The sequence below is a fragment of the Salmo trutta genome, chromosome 12 (genome assembly GCF_901001165.1).
Source record: "Salmo trutta chromosome 12, fSalTru1.1, whole genome shotgun sequence".
In the NCBI taxonomy this organism is placed as follows: Eukaryota; Metazoa; Chordata; class Actinopteri; order Salmoniformes; family Salmonidae; genus Salmo; species Salmo trutta.
The window spans coordinates 75,288,346-75,315,657 of NC_042968.1; positions in this window are offsets into that span (position 1 = coordinate 75,288,346).

Here is a 27,312-nt window from a genome sequence, read left to right on the forward strand (position 1 = left end):
GGGGAATCGTGAGCTTCTGGCGGTGAAGATGGCGTTGGAGGAACTGGTTGAGGGCGCTTAACATCCGTTCATTGTGTGGACCATGGAACATGAAATATCTCCACACCGCCAAGCATCTCAACATGGAATATCTCCACACCGCCAAGCATCTCAATTTCAGGCAAGCTAGATGAGCCCTGCTTTTCACCCGGTTCAACTTCTCCCTCTCATACTGACTGGGATCCAAGAATGTCAAGCCGGATGTGCTGTCGCGCCGCTATAGCCCCTCGGCTACAACACCAGAACCCAAGACCATCCTTCCCACCTTGTGCCTGACGACGGCACTCAGCTGGGGGTTAGGGAAGCATGTTCGTGAGGCGCAGCATTCCCAGCCGAACCCCGGGGGGGGGGGGCAAGATAACCGGATGTTTGTTCCTGACGCAGTCCGCTCCTCAGTCCTGGAGTGTGCCCACTCCTCCAGGCTTGCCTGCCGCCCGGGCTCCCGTTGGACCCTGGCCTTTGTGCGACAACGCTTTTGATGGTCTTTCATGATTCCTGACCTCTCCGCATTTGTCGCCGCATGCACGGTCTGTGCGCAGAACAAGACTCCTCGACAAGCTCCAACCTCTGCCTGTCCCTCCCCGTCCCTGGTCTCACATAGCCCTGGACTTTGTCACGGGTCTCCCCCATCTGATGGCAACACCGACATCCTGACAGTAGTGTATCGGTTTTCCAAAGCCGCTCACTTCATTCCTCTCCCCAAGCTACACTCTGCCAAAGAGACACTCCAGCTCATGGTGCAGCACGTCTTCCGGATCCATGGACCTAGTAGACATGGTCTCCAATCGAGATCCTCAGTTCTCGTCCCGATTCTGGAAGGTGTTCTGCACTCTCATTGGGTTGTCGGCCAGCCTGTCCCCCGGGTTCCACCCCCAGTCCAATGGCCAGTCAGAGTGAGCCAACCAAGACTTGGAAATGACTCTTCGCTGCCTGGTGTCCACCAACCCCACCACCTGTAGCCAGCAACTAGTGTGGGTCGAATACTCCCGCAACACCCTTCCTTGCTCTGCCACGGGTCTCTCGCTCTTTGAGTGTTCCCTGGGCCATCGATGGCCAACCGACGTACACAGTGAGGCATCTCCTGAAGGCTTGACCTCTGGGCATGGGATTCCAGTATCTGGTTGACTGGGAGGGTTATGGCCCGGAGGAGAGGTGCTGGGTCCCTGCTAAGAACATCCAGGCCTCATCGCTGATTTCCAACGCCGGCACCCCGGTCAACCAGATATGCGCCCAGGTAGGACGCCAGGTGGCTCCCCTAAGGGGGAGGTACTGTCAGACCCTGATCTGTTTCACCTGTCTTTGTGCTTGTCTCCACCCCCCTCCAGGTGTCGCCCATCTTCGCCATTATACCCAGTGTATTTGTAGCTGTGTTCTCTGTTTGTCTGTTGACAGTTCGTTTCCTGGTTTTGACCATTCTGCCTGCCTTGACCCTGAGACTGCCTGCCGTTCTGTACTTTTTGACTCGATCTGGATTACTGAACTCTGCTTGCCCTTGACCTGTCATTTTGCCTGCCGCTGTTCTAGTAATAAACTTTTGTTACTTCAACACTGTCTGCATCTGGGTCTTCCCTAAAACGTGATAGCAAGGGGAGAAATGCTGTAGGGAGAAATATCATGACAGCTGTCTCCATACACATGTATGGAGGGCACACCTCTGATCTTTGGCATTGATCGCTTCTGTGATAGCAAAGTCCATAGCGGTCTTTCCCTTCTAGTGTCAAGGTCTGTGTACATTCGGTCTATAACCAGAACTGGTGGCTCTAGAGAAAGATTTTTAATTAAAAGAGAGGAAATCTATACAGATCTTTGATTTTACAGTATGGCTAATTAAGCAACCCATGCAATAGATTAGCACAGGAAAGGAGAAGGTTGTAATTGTGGCCCACAATTCAGGACATTCCTGCATGTGGGCATTCCGGGCATCTGCAGGAACCCCTCTTTATACTTCTATTGGTCCATTTTTAAGCTAGGACTCTGGTACCCAGGTGAGAGCCGGGAATGCTCGAGTACAGTAGGTGGCGGTAATGCACCATAACGGTGGATACCATCTGCCAATAAACCCCACAGAAGAAGAAGAAGAGGCGGTGTCACAACGTTAGTAACCAATGGCGTGCACAAGGGGGGATGCAGGAATGCCTTGAATTGCCGGCTGCAATCACACAGTATTGCAGGAAAGCAACACCACAGATGAAACTAGAAACTAGTGATCAAACCTGAGTTAGTAAGTACTCGCCTTGCTCCCTCCAATAGTCAAATGGTGAGATTTCTTTCATGAAGGTAACGCAGAGTAATATAACATGTTACTTTCCACACAAAGTCATTTTGCTAAGTAACATGTCAGAGAGAGAATGGTTGGATGAGAGGGGAGAAATCCATCAGAGATAAAGAGACATGTCACTCAACAGACAAAATCAGACAGCTTTATTCCCAGAGAGAGAGAGAGAGAGAGAGAAAGAAAAAGAGGCTGGTGGAAGAGAGGTAGAGAGACAGGGCTAGACAAAGGTTTTAAAATGAAGATTTTCAAATAGAGAAAAGAGAGAAGTGGGGTGCAAAGAGAGACAGTGAGAGTGGTTGCCAAGACTACTGCAGAGTGTTGAAAGAAATACTTAAACAAGAGAAGAGAAAAATAAGAAATTGCTTAAATTGAGAGTAACATATAATGTCCCTGGAGGATTTTCATCGCCATAGGTTTGTTTGTTTCCGCTTTCAACCCAACTCAAGTTCAGTGTTACATATTTGAAGCAAATACTTTCAATAAAGTTCAAAAGAAAACATATGAGAGAGCATACATACAGTAAAGTAAGCATCTGTGTCACCCTTCCCCATGGCCCCCAACTCCATAAGGTCCCACCATACTATGCATTTTGCTTGAACCCTATAATCTTCTGCATGTGATGGCCTATTAATTTTTTATTTATCTTTTATTTAACCAGGAAAGTCAGTTAAGAACAAATGCTTATATACAATGGTGGCCTAACCCAGGCCAAACCCTAACCCAGACGATGCTGGGCCAATTGTGCACCGCCCGATGGGACTTCCAATCACAGCCAGTTGTGATACAGCCTAGAATCAAACCAGGGTCTGTAGTGACGCCTCTAGCACTGAGATGCAGTGCCTTAGACTGCTGCGCCACTCGAGAGTCCATGTGATGGCTTTGCCACTTCATGACCCCTCTCTGTCAAACACAGCCTGTCAGTCTTAGGAGACTTTAAGTGAATGCAAAAGCCATTTTGGTTAAGCAAAGCATAGATAGTATTTTAGCACCATCTCAGATTACTGGCACTCTCTGACAATAGAATGGCACCTGCCTCAAAGCATGCACACAAGCTCTATCCAAAACCTGTTTTCTGGAGTGGTCGTGGCAACCTGACGGCTTTTTTCAATCAATTTTCTTAGCAGAAAAAATTATGCCGAGATCCACTTCTAAACCCAAATAATCTCAATGCGTCGTCTTCTTGGAAATGTTAAGTGGCAAGGCTGCCATTCAATGGCGGAAATTGAAAAACATGCTGTCGCGCCTGAAGGACGGTTGAATGGTTTTGATAACAGAGGACCGGAAAAGAGTTTATTTCTACCACTCACATCATCTGCACATCAGCTAATTGAGATGGGCTGAAATGTTCTCGATATAAAACACTAAAGATTTCTCTCCACAAAAGAACTTCCAATGATACATGAGATGAGTGTATGTGAATGGAGACTATCCACAGACCCTGAAAAAATATATCTCCCATGGGTTTAATTCCAAGTGGTTAATAAGCATAGGGCATTTCTCTCTCTCTCGCTCTCTCTCGCTGAAAATAACATGGATTCCTCTATATCATTCTCCCCCCTTCCCTCCCTCCTTTCCTTCATCCCTTCCTTCCTCCCTTTCTCCCTTCCTCTCCTCTATATGCAGTGGAAATCAACGAGTGCTGAGCCAGGGGGAAAAGATGCCATCAATCTCAACTTGTCTCTAACAGTCACATTTGCCTGACAGAATTAGACAGCATTCTCAGAGATGCGGATTTCTCTTCCCTTCCCAAGTCTTGAATAGTGCTCTGTTAGGAACCTTCTCATGTTATCCAGCACTTTCTATTTAAATACACACCATTGATGAAGGACTCACACAGCGGCCTTATCTTTACATAACCCTTATCTGTGTTTAACATAACTATAACTTATATTTCACATAATAGAAACCATGTGAAAATGTATTAATACACGCCAGTTGCTGAATCACATATGAGAGGAATTGTATATGAGTAAAGATGTCTTTTTTTGCAGGGACTCTCCAAAGTTGGAAAAAAATCAGTTGTCATTGTTCTAATACGATATACTGTACCACCTAAGACAGATCAGTCTGCAAAGCAGATCTTAGCCTCTCTGATAGGCTTAAATAACATGTTTTTTCCTCCCTGCTAGCAGAGGTGTCATGCCCATAGGGGTTACAGGTGTCATGACATGGCCCTCTTTGGGTAGAGTGGGTAGAGTGGCTTCCCCCTCTCTCCCTCCTACACCCAGGTTCTGTTATCTCAGGTCGCACATTCCTGGAGGAGACCCTCTCCTCCTGGCCATGCAGTATAGAGAGAGAGAGTTTCAGAGTAGAACAAAGGAACTTAAGCATTACGAAACTTCTAACTGATCAAATAAACTTCACATAGCAAATAGCCCTAAAAAATGTTGTTGACCAACTTCGACACTCTCTCATTGACCTCCATACAAAATCTCCTCACTTGGTGAGCAAAAAAAAAGAAAAAACACCTACCTACTGGAGAAGACAGATTTTGGGCCCAGTTATCCCTCATGATTCGCCTATTCATCTCTGGCCTAGATTCAGATCAAGCGTTAACTGGCGATAGCGGACACCGGCATAGCGAATGTTTTAGCAGTGTCAGAGGTGGAACTGATTTTGATCTTTCAAATCGCTGAGCAGCTGCTCTTGCGATAATTGTCAGGAAGCCTTACCGTCCCTCACAGGTTAGAAGTTCAGAACGAGAAATAATGATGCTCAAATTTAAAAATCATTCAACTAAATAATAAATATATCTGTCATCTTACATCTCACATTCCAGTGTTCAAACTTATAAACAAGGCTGCATGGGATTTATTTTAATACGACTCTGTGTAGCCAATGCAATGTCCGCTGTAGGTATAATGCCAGGAGCCGCTTGTGGTTTTGACAGCTCTAATGCAGTTCCACCTCCGACACCGCCAAAACAACCACTATGCGGATGTCAGCTAAAGCAGATCTGATTGAATAGAGCCCTTGCTCCTAAAGTGATGTAACATCAGGAGTCTGCCGAGCAGAACATTGCAAGTCTAGCATAGCTATGGTCTGTTGGGCATTTGAAATATCCCCCTCTCTCTGTTGCTCAAGGCGGGATGAGACACAGTTGCTTTGTGTAGGTGTTTCTGTCATGAGATGACTGGAGCTGGCTGAGGCACTTCTTGTGTTTACAAAGAGATTAGCGATATTTTCCACACTACTGCACATAGGTGACAAAAGCCAGTTAGTTTGATGAGCAACATCTATTTTAATCACAATAGTCCGTCTTAATATGTAGCCTAGAAACAGTATATCAACCGATTTGGAAAGACTGGCAGGGTCTAATGGTGTTCCCAAGTCCCATTAATAGATTATGAACACAGTTCAAGGTGTGATTATGATAGATTGACAAAACCTGTGAACCTCTGGGGAAAAAACTGAAAAAGCACTTTCTGATTTCTGTACGGTACTTCTTTTCTGAAGTTGTTAAAGATTGAGGCTACTCAAAGGGCTTTGTGTGAAAAGCTCATGGCAGACTCCTTGTCTCCAAGGCCCTCCTCTATTCTTCCTCATTGTGAGCTTCAATGGCAAAGCCTTTACTCTAACCACAACCAAGGAACAGTGAGAGGACTGAGAAGAGAGAAATGACATGTGAAATTAGCTATTTGAGATGGGAGACCAACTACAGCCATTATCATCATGGGTTGTGAGGGGCATGTGAGAAAGAGAGCGAGAGACAGAGAGAGACAGAGAAAGACTGAGACTGAGAGAGAGAGAGAGACTGAGAGAGACTGAGAGAGAGAGAGAGACAGAGAGAAAGAGAAAGTAAAACTGAGGTTGGCACTGGCCCTATGCAGCTTCTGTGGTAAATTATAATGCATTAAGAGAATTGGCCTCTTTTTCCAAATGAGAACATAAACAAATGATGGACAGCAGTCATCTGAGCAGTCAGCAGAGCACGTTGAAAGTCTCAGCGCCCACACGGCCATGTTGAAACACTGGGAGGAGATAGATGGGGAGGGAACCAGGGAACCAAATTGGCTGTTAAAAATAGCCCCTCTTCCAGGGTCAACATTATAATCCCTCCAGTATTCCAAACAGAGCTACGACACTGAAGACATGCCACAGCCTCTGAGCTTAAATACAGTATGCATATACAGCTGCATACTGGAGACATGAGCTGAGAGGAAATGTTTTCACTGCAGCTCTGTTCAAATGCTAACCATGCCATGTAGTACTCTGGGCCAACAGTGAGTGTGAAGCAGAAAGGTTAGATCTATTCCCCCTCAGTGTCTATCCATACAACAGAACACAACAGAACTTAACCTTACCCGCTCCCTCACCTTGGTATGAATGGACCATGTGTACTGTGATGTACTGTGTGGTTTAAGAAAGTTTAAGCCATGTCAGCTGGCTTAAATAATGCCATCACCCAAACAAGTAGGCATCAGCAGTGCAGTGCAGTGGGGGAGGATTAGCCATTGGGCTGCTGGCTGCTTCTTCTCTCGCCTGCTGAAGGGCAGATGGAAATTGCTTCTGGGAAAAATCATTTTATCACCAATGTCAATATTAATATTAATCACTCTGAGAGCAATTGTGTGAACAAAACACAGCCCAGGGTTGGTGAGGCAAAAAGACACCACACAAGAACCTCCTCACACACACACACAAACATATTGTTTTGCTGGAAGATCCACTTGAGACCAAGTTTCAGCCTCCTAGCAGAGGCAACCAGGTTTTTGGCAAAAATATCCTGGTAATAGGTAAAGTTCATGATGCCGTTGATCTTAACAAGGGCCAAAGAGCTCTATTTTCCTGTCATCTGACCAAAGCATAATTTCCAGTCCAAGTACCAATGGTGTTTAGCAAAGTTCAGGCATTTACATTTGTTAGATGACATGAAAATCGATCTCTTTGGCCATGCACACCAGTGGTGGGTTTGGCGTCGAAATGAGAATGCATGGGCAGAAAGGACCCCATAGCTACTGTAAAATATGGTGGTGGATCTATAATGTTACGGGGCAATTTTGATTCTACTGGTCCTGGGGCCGCTGTTAAGGTCAACAGCATCATGAACTTTACCCAGTACCAGAATATGTTTGCCAAAAAACCTGGTTGCCTGCCAGGAGGCTGAAATGTAGCTGCAAGTGGATCTTCTAGCAAGACAATAACACCAAGCGCACATCAAAAGGCTTAATAGGCCATCTCAGTTTCCGGACTTGAAACCCATTGAAAACCTGTGGGCATTCCATAAGCACAGGTGAAGGATGTCAAAGAACTGGAGCAATGGTCTAAGATCCCTCCCAATGTGTTCTCCAACTCATAAAACATTTTAGTAGACGGTTCAGTGCCTTTATCCTCGGCAAGGTTTTGAAAACAGAAAAAAATATATTACTTGTTAAAGAAAATCTCTTTCTCTGAGCGATTGTATTAGTATAAAATAATTGTAATTTCCCAAAAATGTTTAGCATACAATATAGTTATAGTATTTCAATTAGTTATTTTATACAAAACATTTTGCTCATCTTTATCAAGGGTGTCAATAACTTTGTACCCCACCGTACCTTTAACCTTCAGTGTGTCAGTGCAAGTCATGTACACATGACCACCCCAAACAAATATAGCCAGGAAAGCTCCTACACCTTCTGTCACAATTGCCTTTTGAAGTTCTGTTGACAGTATTCAACAGGTAACTGCCAAAATAAAGGAAACACTTGAGTAAATTAGGGATACAAAGTATAGTGAAAGCAGGTGCTTCCACGCAGGTGTGATTTCTGAGTTAAATTAAGCAATTAACATCCCATCATGCATGCATAAAAATGGCCAGTCACCCATTATTTTGGCTACCATGGCTAGAAGAAGAGATGTCAGTGACTCTGAAAGAGGGGTCTCAAATGAGCTAGGGGGTTTAAAGGGTGTGTGTGCGCGCGTGTGTGTGCATGTGCGTGTGCGTGTGTCTCAGTCACCAGATCTCAACCCAACTGAACACTTATGGGAGATTCTGGAGCGGCGCCTGAGACAGCGTTTTCCACCACCATCAACAAAACACCAAATTATGGAATTTCTCGTGGAAGAATGGTGTTGCATCCCTCCAACAGAGTTCCAGACACTTATAGAATCTATGCCAAGGTGCATTGACGCTGTTCTGGCGGCTCGTGGTGGCCCAATGCCCTATTAAGGCACTTTATGTTGGTGTTTCCTTTATTTTGTCAGTCACCTGTATATTCTATACAAACAGTATATTCCATACAAACAGTGAGTGGGTTTCCAGGACATGGTATAAAAAAAACATTTCTCCTGTGCCGGAAGACAGCATGATTGAATTCATGCATTTGTTTCCTGCTGTAGACATTTTATATTTGGGCTATCTAAAGGGATAAGGAGATCTAATGCATTGGGACATTACCATTGTTTGGTCCAGTACATGGCCACCGGTATGTACAGTAGAGGGGATGGTAAAAGCACAGTTTTAAAATAAAATGTATCTCATTACCCCCTGGCTGTTGTTGTGGTAAGCGGACAGGTAGGCGGCATTATCTCCAAAGATATATGGCAGATGGCAGGATGTCTGAGAGGGCTGCTTTGGGGAGAGGGAACGAAGGAGTGGGAGAGGGAGAGACTCTCCCTCCCCTATCTCTTCTCCTCTTCTCGCGCCTCAAAGGATCCATCAGTAAGTTAAAATCAATTCAGCACTCTGTGGCACATTAGAATGCAAGTCGTCCGAATCCATCCATTCATTTGGCCTCTCGATATTCCAACAGGGGTCAGGCCAGAGTATGAGTCAGCGTGGAGGAAAGGAGAGGAAAGAAGAGGGGCTTCTCCATTTTAATGTGCAGAGAGAACAGTTACACCTGCTGCAGGATACACTTTCCCTTTTAACTTTTCGTTACTCATCATCTCCCTACTCTCTCGGTTGCTGTACTGTATAACTTACAAGTAGAATTCAGAATAACAGTTTTAACATAGCTACTTTTCTTCCAATCACAACCAAAATCGCAATTGATTTATGCCTGTAATGACGAATTCTCTGGGTAGGAGAGGTTGCTTGTGTAATAACTTGTGTAGTAACCCTTATAATATGGTAGTAGTAAACAGTATTGCTACTCTAGCTCTCTTTTTCAAGTGTAAATTGTTCTTGAAATATGATATTACATTCTTGTCCTTGTCATAACAAACAAAACCAGGTAGGAGACTTTATTGCTTCAACTCAGCAATTGTAACCATCAGAGCAGCCCTCGTAATGTCTCTGAATCTCCTCTCCTTCATGCTCTCTCTTTTTCATTTTCTCTCTCTATTTTTCCTCTTTCTCCATATGTCTTCTCCTAACATTCTATAAGTCTCTGTCAGAAAAGCAGTGCTGATGGGCAGTAGAATCACCCCCCACACTTGTTGTTGTTGTTATTGTTATTAGTTAGATGTCTCTTTCTGACCCTTGTACTCCCGTCTGTCAACCGGCGCTGTGCCTGCAGGACACAAGAGAGAAGGACTTGCATCCTCAATGAGGAGGAAGCAGCAGTCGCCCTCACGCTCCACTGCCCACACAAAACCAGGGGAGCACAAGGAGAAGGGAAGGTGGAGATTGACAGGCCCCTAAAAACTCCGCTTTCGCTTTCACAAACGTATCATGTGAGCACGCATACACGCATGCATGTGCACATGCACACTCGCACACAAGCAAGCACACACGTGTGTGCATGCGTACACACATGCACACACATACACGCACACAGAACATGCAAAGAATATTCTGCAGTTTACATTTGGAGGGATGAAGCCTGACCAATGCTCAATGCATATTGCTTATTTTGAGTCATGAGCAATATGTCCAGTCCAGTTCCTTACATAATCCTGTTTGAAACCTAGCTTTTTCCATGGACATCAAGCCAACCTCACAGATTGACGGGGTGTCACATTTCTCAAGGAAGACATGTTGTGAGTAAGTGAACAGATTGCTGTTGCCCATCACAGCATGTTGCCACCTTGGTTCTCATTGCTGTAATTCTGGCTCAGTGAAGTGAAAAACATGATGACAAATGGTTAGGAACAAATTAGCAGAGGTGTAGGGTCATTTTAATATACAATTACTTCAGCAGATTATGGATAATGATACATACAGGAAGAAACATTCTCTAGGATACATGGAATATGTTAAAAAGGAGATGTGTGCACAGGAGGAACCAGAAATAAAGCGAGAATGACCTCAGGATATGAAAAGAGGTGTCAGCTCCAGGAGGGGGAGCAGGAGAGAGGACAGTGTCTCTTGCGCTTGACTGCCTCCCGCCATTTTACAGGAGAGAAGGCGCAGGGTGGACATCTCTCTTTCTCCCTTTCTCTTCCCCTCTCCCCCTCTCTCTCTCTCCCGCTCTTCCTCTCTCTCCCTCTCCCTCTGTGCCATGTCTACCAGGCCTATTCCAAGCTGCTCTCTTCCTGTCAGGCACTGTTAGACTCAGAGACATTCCAGGTATTTTTCCCCTGCAGAAAACCATTCCGTGCTGCTGCCTCCAACCCCCCAGTCTGACACATCCCACCCACTTTATGATGCTGCAATTTAACTATGGGCCTTTTTCAGGACCCTGTCTTTCAAAGATAATTTGTAATAATCCAAATAACTTCACAGATCTTCATTGTAAAGGGTTCAAACACCGTTTCCCATGCTTGTTCAATGAATCATAAACAATTAATGAACATGCACCTGTGGAACGGTCGTTAAGACACTAAACAGCTTATAGACGGTAGGCAATTAAGGTCACAGTTACAAAAACTTAGGACACTAAAGAGGCCTTTATACTGACTCTGAATAACACCAAAAGAAAGATGCCAAGGGCCCCTGCTCATCTGTGTGAACGTGCCTTAGGTATGCCGCAAGGAGGCATGAGGACTGCAGATGTGGCCAGGGCAATGAATTGTAATGTCCATACTGTGAGACGCCTAAGACAGCGCTACAGAGAGACAGGACGGACAGCTGATCGTCCTCACAGTGGCAGACCATGTGTAACAACATATGCACAGGATCGGTACATCTGAACATCACCTGCGGGACAGGTCCAGGATGGCAACAACAACTGCCCGAGTTACACCAGGAACGCACAATCCCTCCATCAGTGCTCAGACTGTCCGCAATAGGCTTAGAGAGGCTGGACTGAGGGCTTGTAGGCCTGTTATAAGGCAGGTCCTCACCAGACATCACTGTCAACAAACCCACCGTCGTTTGACCAGACAGGACTGGCAAAAAGTGCTCTTTACTGACGAGTCGCGGTTTTGTCTCACCAGGGGTGATGGTCGGATTCACGTTTATCGTCGAAGGAATGAGCGTTACACCGAGGCCTGTACTCTGGAGCGGGATCAATTTGGAGGTGGAGGGTCCGTCATGGTCACGGGCGGTGTGTCACAGCATCATAGGACTGAGCTTGTTGTCATTGCAGGCAATCTCAACGCTGTGCGTCACAGGGAAGACATCCACCTCCCTCATGCTGTACCCTTTCTGCAGGCTCATCCTGACATGACCCTCCAGCATGACAATGCCAACAGCCATACTGCTCGTTCTGTTCATGATTTCCTGCAAGACAGGAATGGCAGTGTTCTGCCATGGCCAGTGAAGAGCCCGGATCTCAATCCCATTGAGCACGTCTGGGACCTGTTGGATCGGAGGATGAGGGCTAGGGCCATTCGCCCCAGAAATGTCCAGGAACTTGCAGGTGCTTTGGTGGAAAAGTGGGGTAACATCTCACAGCAAGAACTGGCAAATCTAGTGCAGTCCATGAGGAGGAGATGCACTGCAGTACTTAATGCAGCTGGTGACCACACCAGATACTGACTGTTACTTTTGATTTTGACCCGCCCTTTGTTCAGGGACACATTATTCCATTTATTTTAGTCACATGTCTGTGGAACTTGTTCAGTTTATGTCTCAGTTGTTGAATCTTGTTATGTTCATACAAATATTTACACATGTTAAGTTTGCTGAAAATAAACGCAGTTGACAGCGAGAGGACGTTTCTTTTTTTGCTGAGTTTAGTATGTACTGTATATATACTGCTCAAAAAAATAAAGGGAACACTTAAACAACACATCCTAGATCATTATGAAATAAATAATCTTATTAAATACTTTTTTTTCTTTAAATAGTTGAATGTGCTGACAACAAAATCACACAAAAATAATCAATGGAAATCCAATTTATCAACCCATGGAGGTCTGGATTTGGAGTCACACTCAAAATTAAAGTGGAAAACCACACTACAGGCTGATCCAACTTTGATGTAATGTCCTTAAAACAAGTCAAAATGAGGCTCAGTAGTGTGTGTGGCCTCCACATGCCTGTATGACCTCCCTACAACGCCTGGGCATGCTCCTGATGAGGTGGCGGATGGTCTCCTGAGGGATCTCCTCCCAGACCTGGACTAAAGCATCCGCCAACTCCTGAACAGTCTGTGGTGCATCGTGGCGTTGGTGGATGGAGCGAGACATGATGTCCCAGATGTGCTCAATTGGATTCAGGACTGGGGAACGGGCGGGCCAGTCCATAGCATCAATGCCTTCCTCTTGCAGGAACTGCTGACACACTCCAGCCACATGAGGTCTAGCATTGTCTTGCATTAGGAGGAACCCAGGGCCAACCGCACCAGCATATGGTCTCACAAGGGGTCTGAGGATCTCATCTCGGTACCTAATGGCAGTCAGGCTACCTCTGGCGAGCACATGGAGGGCTGTGCGGCCCCCCAAAGAAATGCCACCCCACACCATGACTGACCCACCGCCAAACCGGTCATGCTGGAGGATGTTGTAGGCAGCAGAACGTTCTCCACGGCGTCTCCAGACTGTCACATGTGCTCAGTGTGAACCTGCTTTCATCTGTGAAGAGCACAGGGTGCCAGTGGCGAATTTGCCAATCTTGGTGTTCTCTGACAAATGCCAAATGTCCTGCACGGTGTTGGGCTGTAAGCACAACCCCCACCTGTGGACGTCGGGCCCTCATACCACCCTCATGGAGTCTGTTTCTGACCGTTTGAGCAGACACATGCACATTTGTGGCCTGCTGGAGGTCATTTTGCAGGGCTCTGGCAGTGCTTCTCCTGCTCCTCCTTGCACAAAGGCGGAGGTAGCGGTCCTGCTGCTGGGTTGTTGCCCTCCTACGGCCTCCTCCACGTCTCCTGATGTACTGGCCTGTCTCCTGGTAGCGCTTCCATGCTCTGGACACTACGCTGACAGACACATTTTACATTTTTTCCACAGCTCGCATTGATGTGCCATCCTGGATGAGCTGCACTACCTGAGCTCGCATTGATGTGCCATCCTGGATGAGCTGCACTACCTGAGCCACTTGTGTGGGTTGTAGACTCCGTCTCATGCTACCACTAGAGTGAAAGCACCGCCAGCATTCAAAAGTGACCAAAACATCAGCCAGGAAGTATAGGAACTGAGAAGTGGTCTGTGGTCCCCACCTGCAGAACCACTCCTTTATTGGGGGTGTCTTGCTAATTGCCTATAATTTCCACCTGTTGTGGAAATTTGCACCATTTGCACAACAGCATGTGAAATGTATCGTCAATCAGTGTTGCTTCCTAAGTGGACAGTTTGATTTCACAGAAGTGTGATTGACTTGGTGTTACATTGTGTTGTTTAAGTGTTCCCTTCATTCTTTTGAGCAGTGTATAAAGTCTCACAGTTATCCTATTTATCATATGCACCTCCATACTATTTCAGAGCCATGATTAACTACCAATCTTCCAGCTGCCTACATACTGTACATAGACCTGCAATGATGCATTTGGCAAACTGTGATTATGTCGTCTACTTTTCCTCAGGCAGGTTTTCCCATATGGAAAATATACTTCTTGCTGAATGTTATTTTTGATCTTGCATAGTGAGATTCCTAGGTGTTTCTGCTGCAAATCCATACTGTGTGTGTACCCTGGCAGCTCGTATCAGTGAATAGCAGCGTCCTTTCTCAGCATGGTGAAATGACTGGCTCACAAGTCCCTGTGCCAGACTCCGTTCTCTCCAGACGCTAGTTAAAAAAGCAATGTTGACCTATGCATGGCTCCAGGACTCTATATCTCAGCCAGAACAGCACAGAGGAAATAATCTGCCTATTTTGAATTATTATGTATCGCTGAGTCCCTACATGGATTTTCTTTTGAGCAACGTAGCTGTGGCAGTAGGACATCAGAGTATTTTGCATTGATTTAGTATTATAGCTATACTTCCACGATACCACATGTTTAATTGGATTTCTGCACCGTTTTTCTCTGATATAGGGGAAAAAATGACTAATCTGATTTGGACACGTGTTGGAGATTAATTAGGCATGAACTCTAACAATGGGCTGCTTCATATGCACATTCAAGGGAAAAGGTTAACATTTTTTATTTCAACAACCTACATGAGTTTAATTTCACTGCCATACTGTGTTTGTCTGACTCGAGGGTATTTGTTTTGTTGAGTGACCACAGTTAGGGTTTCTGAGTGTGTTTTATGACTGAAGCTTTAACTTGTGAGTATAATCTGATACAGACATGACATTTCCAGATGTGGCCTTCTCATTTCAAGAGCTCCATGTTTCAAAGGTATATTGGGCTCTGGGAAACAGGTGATAGTGTGTCTGGTCACATCCTCCCAATCTCTCAAAGGTCAGGCTGGACATCGCTCAGTGCTCTCATTATGTCTCTGTGAAAACTAGTGTCTGGGGAGCAACAGTTGAGCCTTTCTTTCATTGCAGCACTATCAGGGTATTAGTTTCTATTGGGGTGGCGGGTGGGAGTTCACCGCTAAAATTGTATCACTCTCTCTGTGGTCAAGAAGTGACCCCACTCCTCCGACAGACAGAATGTCTTGAGAGTACATGGTTGATTGCCTCCCTCGATCTTGTGCCTCTTCCAATTGATGGTATCAATTGTTGCCTGCTGTGATGGATAAACTTTCATCAAAAATACAACTCTGAAAAACCTTTAAAATCCTGAAAGCTGCTTTTTTTTACCTCTCTTTGCTTTTGATGTCTTGTTGTCTCCCCATTGGAAAATATGAAAGTGTCTCCTCTTCTCCCTGAAGGCAAGGCAGCCACAAAAAAAGCAAAAGCACCAAAAAAATCAATATGGAAATGCTTCAAAGAGGACACCTGGGAGACAAAGGAGGAAAAGCTCAAAACACATCTAAAAAAGTCTGAGATTGATCATCCATAATCTTCCTCTTTACTTCAATCTTTCAGAATTGGGGGAGGGTCAGAAGACTTCAGCTATGTTCTGCTGATCGAGGTCACCTCCAAACACTTTACGTATCGCAATTAAACTTTGCAGCGTTAAACAACTACGGTAAACAACACCTGTGGATGTAGTGTAGAATCAAACCAGCAACACCTCATGTATGTCTATCAACTCCTTTCATGAAATAATAGATATCCATACTATCGCTCATGCACACACAAGGATCTGTTTACAGATATGATAGGTAAGAGTGGGGGATGGAGATATATAGTAAGAGAGAGGCATCTACTCATATTCAATCCTCTGTAGCTCAGATTATGGTGCTTACAACACCAGGATAGTGGGTTCAATTCATGGGACCAGCTGATTCTAAAATGTATTAATGCATGACTTTAAGTCACTTTGGATAAAAGTGTCTACTAAACACTTCTATGAAATCTGAGTAAATAAGTGAGTGCAAGAGGGTAAGCAAAGGAGAGTATGATCAACTTAAAACGTTTTTTGTCAAAAGACCATCCTAAAATCCTTAGAAGCCTACTGTCAGACCAACTTCAGTGACGAATGTCTGGCAGCCTCCATCCCCAACATGGTAATGGCAGGGAAGGTGACCTCCACTAAACAAGTGTCACGGTTGTCTAAAGGATCGGATTAAAGTGCAGCGTGGTTGTAGTTCCACATTTTATTAAATCCGTGAAACTTTGCAAAACATAAATAACTGAATTTACAAAACAACAAACCATGACGCAGCGAGAAACAAACACTACTCAAAAGATAATCACCCACAAAACCCAGGAAGAGAAACCCCTACTTAAATATGATCTCCAATCAGAGGTAACAAGGACCAGCTGCCTTCAATTGGAGATCAACCCCCCAAAAAACAACATAGAAATAGAAAAACCAGAACCTAAACATAGAAATAGAAAACATAGAAAACCACAAAACACCCCCTGTCACGCCCTGACCTACTCTATCATAGAAAATCACATCTTACTATGGTCAGGACATGACAACAAGTATCTGAACTCCGGCTTACCTTACCTGCATCTCTCTACTTCTACATGGGCAATCAGGGAGCCATGTACAATCCTCCATATCTAAATTGCTCTCCCTTAATGGAACACTTTGACTTCCTCCCCACATATATATAAATAGCTATGGGGAAATGAGCCCCTCAAACTTCGGTGGCGCCGGCTGAAAATTGGACTCGTCAAACAACACTTTTCTAGAATTGCTTGACAGATGCTTTCTCCTGGAAATCTTTGCTGATAGGAAAATTAAGTTATCTGTTTGACATGGGGTGTAAATAGTACCTCGTCTTTCACAGCCTTTTCCAGACAATGCATATGTCAACAGTTTCTGTAGCATTGCTCTTCAGGGGAGCTAAGGAGGCTCCCGTGTCTTGTTTCATAACTATTATTAACTGCTTCTCAGTTAACTCTGGTAAGACCTGTAGGTATTTTTTTGTTGCCTTTCCCCTTTTCCTAGAGCAAGCCTATACAGAATATCCTCCTTACAATAACTGGTTTTATGGAATTGAACAACAATTGAACAATTCCGCAGGCACTCTTGTTGCAATTTCCACCAGGTGGTCTGTAGGCGCTGAAAGCACAAATATCCCTTCAGATGAAAGAAAGGCCTGAGTCAATCTGATAAAGCTGCACAAATCAAAAAAAGCTGCACAAATCAGAGACATTGGGAGAAATAACATTTGAAACTCTCATGGAGACCAAGTCATGATATAGCTGGCCAAATACAGGCCAATGAAAATGTATAAGGGTTCATATACTGTAAGAGGGGATATACAAGTTACATAAGTCACACTGAGTAATTTTACCACTTTATATTTATAGAATAGGTATTTATCTTGCAATACAGCTATTTTCTACTTTTTCACTGATTTCTGACACAATCCATACTGTTAGAGAAGGGTACTCTTCATCTAGTTATGTAGAGTAGGGCAAGCAGGAGATTGTATATAGCAAGCATTAGGGATTTGCTAAAAAGCAGAAAATGAAGGCTAAGTATTATCAATGCCTTCATCTGACTGACCTGCCATGAGATTTGTATGCTATCCATGTCCCCAAATGACATGATGGGATGTACTTTCACTGCACACGAGTCTCACCAAGTTCAGTTGGAAAACCTGAGAGAGCACTGAGCACTGTAAGGCATCCACACACATTAAATCATGCCAGATAGAATCTAATTAATAATGATCACTGATTTTAGTGACAACTTATGCGACGCAGAGGGACATATTTGCCAAATGCAGGGAGATTAAATACATTAGGATTAGGAATCATTCCCATCAACTGGCTCAGTGGCAAACGTCACATTAATTAGCAATAATAAATATTTGACAAATAGATATTTCACTAAATTTGTTTACATCATAATATCCCAAATAACTCTTAGGTAATGGGAATATGACCTCCCAATGCATCATGGGCCTGATTTTATTTGTCACGTGCCGAATACAACAGGTGTAGACCTTAGCGTGAAATGCTTACTTACAAACCCTTAACCAACAATGCAGTTTTAAGGGGTGGGGGGTAGGGTCAATGCAAATAGTCCAGGTAGCCATTTGATGAGCTGTTCAGCAGTCTTATGGCTTGGAAGTAGAAGCTGTTAAGAAGATTTTTGGGCCTAGAATTGGCACTCCTGTACCGCCTGCCATGCGGTAAATGAGAAAATTGTCTATTACTTGGCTGGCTGGAGTCTTTGGCAATTTTTAGGGCCATACATGCCCTCTTCACAACCGTCTTGGTGTGTTTGGACCATGATAGTTTGTTAGTGATGTGGACAAAAAGGAACTTGAAGCTCTCAACATGCTCCACTACAGCCCCGTCGATGGGAATGGGGTTGTGCTCGGCCCTCCTTTTCCTGTAGTCCACTGTAGTCCACGATCATCTCCTTTGCCTTGATCACGTTGAGGAAGAGGTTGTTGTCCTATCACCACACTTCTATGTCTCTGACCTCCTTACTACAGGCTGTGTCATCGTTGTCGGTGATCAGGCCTACCACCGGTGTGTCGTCGGCAAACTTAAAGATGGTGTTGGAGTCATGCTTGGCCACGCAGTGATGGGTGAACAGGAAGTACAGGAGGGGACTAAGCACACACCCGTGTTGAGGATCAGCCTGGCAGATGTGTTGTTGCCTAGCCTTACCAACTGGGGGAGGCCCGTCAGGAAGTCCAGGATCCAGTTGCAGAGGGAGGTGTTTAGTCCCAGGGTCCTTAACTTAGTGATGAGCTTTGAGGGCACTATGGTGTTGAACGCTGAGCTGTAGTCAATGAACAGCATTATCACGTTGGTGTTCCTTTTGTCCAGGTGGGAAAGTGCAGTGTTGAGTGCAATAGAGATTGCGTCATCTGTGGATCTGTTGGGGCGGTAAGCAAACTGGAATGGATCTAGGGTTTCTGGGATGATGGTGTTGATGTGAGCCATGACCAGCCTTTCAAAGCACTTCATGGCTACAGACATGAGTGCTACGGGTCTGTAGTCATTTAGGCAGGTTACCTTGGTGTTCTTGGGCACAGGGACTATGGTGGTGTGATTGAAACATGTTGGTATTACAGACTCAGTCAGGGACAAGTTGAAAATGACAGTGAAGACACTTGCCAGTTGATCAGTCCATGCTAGGCGTACACATTCTGGTAATCGTTCTGGCCCTGCGGCCTTGTGAATGTTGACCTGTTTAGAGGTCTTGCTAACTGTTACGAATCCCTTTGGCCCTGCAGTCTAGGGGGATGGAAACGAGACCCTTAACATAACTCATGCAAATTATAATAGTGAAAAAGTAACAGTGAGAACAAATAACCACAGACAACTTAAATCTACCGTCAAACACTAATGGTTTATTTCTAAACAGACGGTAATGGGGTGTGAGAAAAGGGGCTGAGCTGGACCCAAGGAAAGAAACAATCCAAAAACACCCTTAAGCTAGACTAGCCTATTTCAATAACATCTAGCTAACTAACCAAAAATACAGTGGGTGGTCCTCTCAGTTCTAACAAGGGTATTTAGACAACAATTACCTATGGGTAGTGTATGCCCATGGGCGACTTGTCTTGGTACCCCCTTTTCCCACCAACAAGCAAACAGTCATGCACCACAACAAAACAATACTCACAGGTACCGGACAACTGTGACATGTATGGGCAAAACAAACGAGCGATCTGCATACAGAGAGAGAGAGAGATACATAGCGAGAGCTTGAGACACAGAGAGATTTAACACAGAGAGATCGAGCTCACAGAGAGAGATTGAACTCAGAGAGATTGAGCTACATAGAGTTAGATTGAACTCTTGAGAAAACTACTGACTGGGTTTTTAAACCAAGGGAAAGGGGATGTGATTGGTTGAGAGAAAAGGAGGTGTCTTGGTTGGTGACTGATGATTGTCACCTGTGAGGGGAGAAGGAGAGAAAAGAAATACACACACAGGATACACACTACCTGTATCCGTAACACTAACATTGGCTACGGCGAGCGTGATCACACAGTGCTTCATGCTTCACATGCTTCACTGTTGCTTGCCCGAAGCACACATAGTCATTTAGCTCGTCTGGTAGGCTTGTGTCCCTGGGCAGCTCGTGGCTGGGCTTCCCTTTGTGGTCGGTAATAGTTTGCAAGCCCTGCCACATCCGACGAGCATCGGAGCCGGTGCAGTAGTATTCAATCTCAGTCCTGTATTTACGCTTTGCCTGTTTGATGGTTCGTCTGAGGACATAGCAGGATTTCTTATAAGCTTCAGGGTTAGAGTCCCGCTCCTTGAAAGTGGCAGCTCTACCCTTTAGCTCAGTGAGATGTTCCCTATAATCCATAGCTTCTGGTTGGGGTATGTACATATGATCATTGTGGGGACAACGTCATCGATACACTTATTGATGAAGCCGATGACTGATGTGGTATACTCCTCAATGCCATCGGATGAGTCATGGAACGTATTCCAGTCTGTGCTAGCAAAACAGTTCTGTAGCTTAGCATCTACGTCATCTGACCACTTCCGTATAAAGTGAGTCACTGGTACTTTCTGCTTTAGTTTTTGCTTGTAAACAGGAATATAGGAATATGGTCAGATTTGCCAAATGGAGGGTGAAATGTACGCCTTTCCTAAGCACACCTTCCCTACACACTTCTCAGTAGTTGGTATTCAGATATACTTTATTCAGGTGCAATACGGGCCTTGCAGGTATGGTTCATTGCTCGCGCTGAATACATTTTATTAAACCTCTGAAAACACTCCCACTTGCTGGCCAAAATATTTTCTTGCAGCGTTTTCATTCAATAGGGGTTTCAGTACATTTATCTAAAGCCATCCCTTTAAATTTGGTGTACCTTTATTTACAATTCGACAGACTCACTATAAGTAACAGTGAGAACAAATAACCACAGACAACTTAAATCTACCGTCAAACACTAATGGTTTATTTCTAAACAGACGGTAATGGGGTGTGAGAAAAGGGGCTGAGCTGGACCCAAGGAAAGAAACAATCCAAAAACACCCTTAAGCTAGACTAGCCTATTTCAATAACATCTAGCTAACTAACCAAAAATACAGTGGGTGGTCCTCTCAGTTCTAACAAGGGTATTTAGACAACAATTACCTATGGGTAGTGTATGCCCATGGGCGACTTGTCTTGGTACCCCCTTTTCCCACCAACAAGCAAACAGTCATGCACCACAACAAAACAATACTCACAGGTACCGGACAACTGTGACATGTATGGGCAAAACAAACGAGCGATCTGCATACAGAGAGAGAGAGAGATACATAGCGAGAGCTTGAGACACAGAGAGATTTAACACAGAGAGATCGAGCTCACAGAGAGAGATTGAACTCAGAGAGATTGAGCTACAGAGAGTTAGATTGAACTCTTGAGAAAACTACTGACTGGGTTTTTAAACCAAGGGAAAGGGGATGTGATTGGTTGAGAGAAAAGGAGGTGTCTTGGTTGGTGACTGATGATTGTCACCTGTGAGGGGAGAAGGAGAGAAAAGAAATACACACACAGGATACACACTACCTGTATCCGTAACACTAACATTGGCTACGGCGAGCGTGATCACACAGTGCTTCATGCTTCACATGCTTCACTGTTGCTTGCCCGAAGCACACATAGTCATTTAGCTCGTCTGGTAGGCTTGTGTCCCTGGGCAGCTCGTGGCTGGGCTTCCCTTTGTGGTCGGTAATAGTTTGCAAGCCCTGCCACATCCGACGAGCATCGGAGCCGGTGCAGTAGTATTCAATCTCAGTCCTGTATTTACGCTTTGCCTGTTTGATGGTTCGTCTGAGGACATAGCAGGATTTCTTATAAGCTTCAGGGTTAGAGTCCCGCTCCTTGAAAGTGGCAGCTCTACCCTTTAGCTCAGTGAGATGTTCCCTATAATCCATAGCTTCTGGTTGGGGTATGTACATATGATCATTGTGGGGACAACGTCATCGATACACTTATTGATGAAGCCGATGACTGATGTGGTATACTCCTCAATGCCATCGGATGAGTCATGGAACGTATTCCAGTCTGTGCTAGCAAAACAGTTCTGTAGCTTAGCATCTACGTCATCTGACCACTTCCGTATAAAGTGAGTCACTGGTACTTTCTGCTTTAGTTTTTGCTTGTAAACAGGAATATAGGAATATGGTCAGATTTGCCAAATGGAGGGTGAAATGTACGCCTTTCCTAAGCACACCTTCCCTACACACTTCTCAGTAGTTGGTATTCAGATATACTTTATTCAGGTGCAATACGGGCCTTGCAGGTATGGTTCATTGCTCGCGCTGAATACATTTTATTAAACCTCTGAAAACACTCCCACTTGCTGGCCAAAATATTTTCTTGCAGCGTTTTCATTCAATAGGGGTTTCAGTACATTTATCTAAAGCCATCCCTTTAAATTTGGTGTACCTTTATTTACAATTCGACAGACTCACTATAATATATGGAGAGAATGGTTCAGAATATTAGGGATCAGTTTAAGAAAGCCATGTAAATACACGCATAGGCCGTATTCGTCTACTTTTCAGCACTATTCATTTCCTTTTCAGTATACATAAAAAATAATCTAATCTTGTATATTATTGAGAGCATTTTGAAGTATTTCTGAATAAAAAAAAACAGGTTTGGAGAGCCTTTACACATTAAATATACAGTGCATTTGGAAAGTATTCAGACCCCTTGACTTTTTCCACTGTCACGATCATCTAAAGGAGTAGACCAAGGCGCAGCGTACTTAGAGTTCCACATGTTTAATAAATATGAAACTCACCAAAACAATACAGACAAAAACGAAGCGTGACGTTCTGGGCTGCTCACATGCAGCTACACAAACACAAGATCCCACAAAGCACAGGTGGGAAAAGGCTGCCTAATTATGATTCCTAATCAGAGACAATGATAGACAGCTGCCTCTGATCAGGAACCATACTCGGCCCAAAACAAAGAAATACAAAAACATAGAAAAAGGAACAAAGAACGCCCACCCCAGTCACACCCTGGCCTAACCAAAATAGAGAACAAAACCCTCTCTATGGCCAGGGCGTGACATCCACATGTTGTTACGTTACAGCCTTATTCTAAAATTGATTAAATGTTTCTTTTATTTTATAAATCTACACACAATACCCCATAATGACAAATATGAAAACAGGTTTTTAGAAATGCTAGCTAAAAAATAGTAATTAAATATCAAATTTACATAAGTATTCAGACCCTTTACTCAGTACTTTGTTGAAGCACATTTGGCAGCAATTACAGTCTCAAGTCTTCTTGGGTACGACACACACCTGTATTTGGGGAGTTTCTCCCATTCTGCTTTGCAGATCTTCTCAAGGTCTGTCAGGTTGGATGGGGAGTGTCGCTGCGCAGCTATTTTCATGATATCTCCAGAAATGTACAATCGGGTCCGGGCTCTGACTGGGCCACTCAAGGACAATAAGAGACAGGTCCCGAAGCCCCTCCTGCATTGTCTTGGCTGTGTGCTTAGGGTCGTTGTCCTGTTGGAAGGTGAACCTTCTTCCCAGTCTGCGGTCCTGAGCAGTTTTCATCAAGGATCTCTCTGTACTTTGCTCCATTCATCGTTCCCTCCATCCTGACTAGTCTCCCAGTCCCTGAAAAACATCCCCACAGCATAATGCTACCACCATCACGCTTCACCGTAGGGATGGTGCCAGATTCACAGACGATGTGATTGCTATCACACTGCATACTGCCCTATCGCATCTGGACAAGAGGAATACCTATGTAAGAATGCTGTTTATTGACTATAGCTCAGCATTCAACACCATAGTACCCTCCAAGCTCATCATTAAGCTCAACGCCCTGGGTCTGAACCCCGTCCTTTGCAACTGGGTCCTGGGCTTCCTGAAGGGCCAACCTCTGTTGGTGAAGGTAGGAAACAACACCTCTACTTCGCTGATCCTCAACACTGGGGCCCCACAAGGGCACGTGACCAGCCCCCTCCTGTATTCCCTGTTCACCCATGACTGCATGGCCAAGCATGCCTCCAACTCAATCAGCAAGTTTGCAGACGACAGTAGTAGTCTTGATTACCAACAATGACGAGACAGCCTACAGGGAGGAGGTGAGGGCTCTGGGAGTGTGGTGCCAGGAAAATAACCTCTCACCCAACGTCAACAAAACAAATGATCGTGGAGTTCAGGAAACAGCAGGGGGAGCACCCCCCATCCACATCGACAGGACCGCATTGGAGAAGGTGTAATGCTTCAAGTTTCTCAGCATACACATCGCTGACAAACTGAAATGGTCCACTCACATAGACAATGTGGTGAAGAAGGCTCAACAGCACCTCTTCAACCTCAGGAGGCAGAATAAATTTGGCATGGCACTTAAAACCCTCACAAACTTTTACAGATGCACAACTGAAAGCATCCTGTTGGGCTGTATCACCGCCTGGTACGGCAATTGCCCCGCCCAAAACCGCAAGGCTCTTCAGAGGGTGATGCGGTCTGCACAACGCATCACCGGGGCAAACTACCTACCCTCCAGGACACCTACAGCACCCGATGTCACACGAAGGCCAAAAAGACCATCATGGACAACAACCACCCGAGCCACTGCCTGTTCACCCTGCTATCATCCAGAAGGCGAGGTCAGTACAGGTGCCTCAAAGCTGGGACCAATACAATTTGATTTGATCGGATTCATAAGGGAATCAGTGAATTGAAAAAAAATCATTAGGCCCTAATGTATGAATTCCACATGACTGGGCAGGGGCGCAGCCATGAGTGGGCCTGGGAGGGCAAAGGCCCACCCACTGGGGAGCCAGGCCCAGCCAATCATAATTAGTTTCCCCCCACATAAAGGGCTTTATTACAGACAGAAATACTCCTCAGTTTAATCATCTGTCCGGGTGGCTGGTCTCAGAGGATCTCGCAGGTCAAGAAATCGGATGTGGAGGTCCTGGGCTGGTGTAGTAACACTTGGTCTGCGGTTGTGAGGCCGGTTGGGCGTACTGCAAAGTTCTCTAAAACAAAGTTGGAGGCGGCTTATGGTAGAGAAATTAACATTAAATTCTCTGGCAGCACGCTCTGGTGGACATTCCTGCAATCAGCATGCCAATTGCACACTCCCTCATCTGTAGCAATTGTTGTGTGACAAAACTGCACATATTATTGTCCCCAGCACAAGGTGCACCCATGTAATTATCATGCTGTTTTATCAGCTTCTTGATATGCCACACCTGTCAGATGGATGGATTGTCTTTGCAAAGGAGAAATGCTCACTAACAGGGATGTGAACACATTTCTTGACAAGGTTTGAGTGAAATAAGCTTTTTGTGCATATGGAACATTTCTGGGATCTTTTATTTCCGCTCATGTAACCAACATGTTGTGTTTATATTTTTGTTCACTGTAGTTTACTCATTGACCTAGCTCTTATCAATAGCTATTATCAATTTATAAATTACAGTGTATGGAGAATGGTGTTATTTATATAGGAAGAAAATAAAGTAGATGTTGTGCCACTTGGAACTGACAAGCTGCTTGACCTTATTCATTCATTGTTTCATCGTGAGCGTAAAGTTGGTAGAATTATGAGGGAATTAAGTCAAGGTCAGAATACGGTCAGAATCTGTAGACACACCTCTGCAACACATTTTCATTGATCTCGACGCCAAACGAATAGCAGGTAAATAGCATGCTATTCTCATGCTTAAGTTCAAGGTCAGAATACGTGTAGAGAGAAAAGTGCATAAAAGGGAATTACGTTCCGTTTACGCACGCTTAACTCGGGTCAGAATCCGCCCTCCATGTGCAGAAACTAAAACAATAGCTGTTCCTCCAAGATAGCTACTGTCTCTATACATTCTTGCAGTGACAAGAGTCTAGTAAACTGAAAAGCATGTCAGTTTTCTCCTCTTTTCTATTTTCCATGTGCTGTAACTATCTTTCTAAACTTCTACCAAACCACAATTTCCGCCTTAAAAGCGTCCTACTCTCACAAGAAGTTCAATTTCCCCTCTCATCCATTGTTGATGGGTTACCTCACCTTTCCCCATCAGGATTAGATTTGAGCAGAAAGCATGTGTGTAGTGGGATCTGCCAGGGCCCGCAGCATCCGTAATATATTTCTAAGAAGTCCTTCAGACCCTCTCTAATGTTAACCCCAGTAGCTAACTGCATGGCACTTTCATTTCGTCTGGAGTTCCCTCGCCTGCTGAGCTGATTCTGATTCACATAGAGGAAGGGCTGAGAGAACCATCCCACGCCCAAATGACCAGCAGAGACCAGCACCAAGGAGGATTAGCCTCAGATCAACAGCAAGACCACCAACCAGCCAGTCCCGGGGTGTAAAAAGGAAAACATGTGGACCTTGACTCATCAGAATAGACTCCGCAAAAGTAGAGCTGCATGGTCATCTGTTTGGTGATGATGACTTTCATGATCCGTGTCCAGTCTCAGACACTATACCCACAGTGTTGATATTACCCAGGGCCAACCAGGCTGTGAGTGTTGTCCAGTAGCAGTCATTTCAAAGGGGACATCATTGTACTTGATGCCCTCATCAAAATACAAGCCTGGTGAAGGACAGATATCAAGGTGCAATTCTATTATTTTCTATTGTGTTATTGACTGTACGTTTGTTTATCCCATTTGTAACTCTGTGTTGTTGTTTTTGTCGCACTACTTTGCTTTATCTTGGCCAGGTCGCCGTTGTAAATGAGAACTTGGCCTACCTGGTTAAATAAAGGTTAAAGAAATCAAATAAAATAACCCTTTTGGTTCCAGGTAGAACCCTTTCTGTTTCCATGTAGAACCCTTTCTGTTTCCATGTAGAACCCTTTCCACAGAGGGTTTGTCCAAAAATCTACAATTTCCATAATCTCTATCCAATGTGTAATCAACGGTATAATCAATGAAGACATCCTCTACAATCTTTCATGCAAAAATATATATATTTTTCTGATATAATTTCAACATAGGTGTGCTGTCTGTAATCAAATGTAATAAATTAAAAGAAAGAAATTAAATTAATGAAAATAAAACATAACGTTTAGCATGCATTCATTTCCATCAAGCCTGTCTTGAGCATTTGGCCTTAAATTCTCATCCACATCACAGTGAATGTCCTCATTGTTCATGCACCGCAGAAAAAAACTTTTGGCATACCACCCTGCATCCCACTGCTGGCTTGCCTTTGAAGCTAATCAGGGTTGGTCCCTGGATGGGAGACCAGATGCTGCTGGAAGTGGTGTTGGAGGGCCAGTAGAAGGCACTCTTTCCTCTGGTCTTAAAAAATATCCCAATGCCCCAGGGCAGTGATTGGGGACATTGCCCTGTGTAGGGTGTCATCTTTCAGATG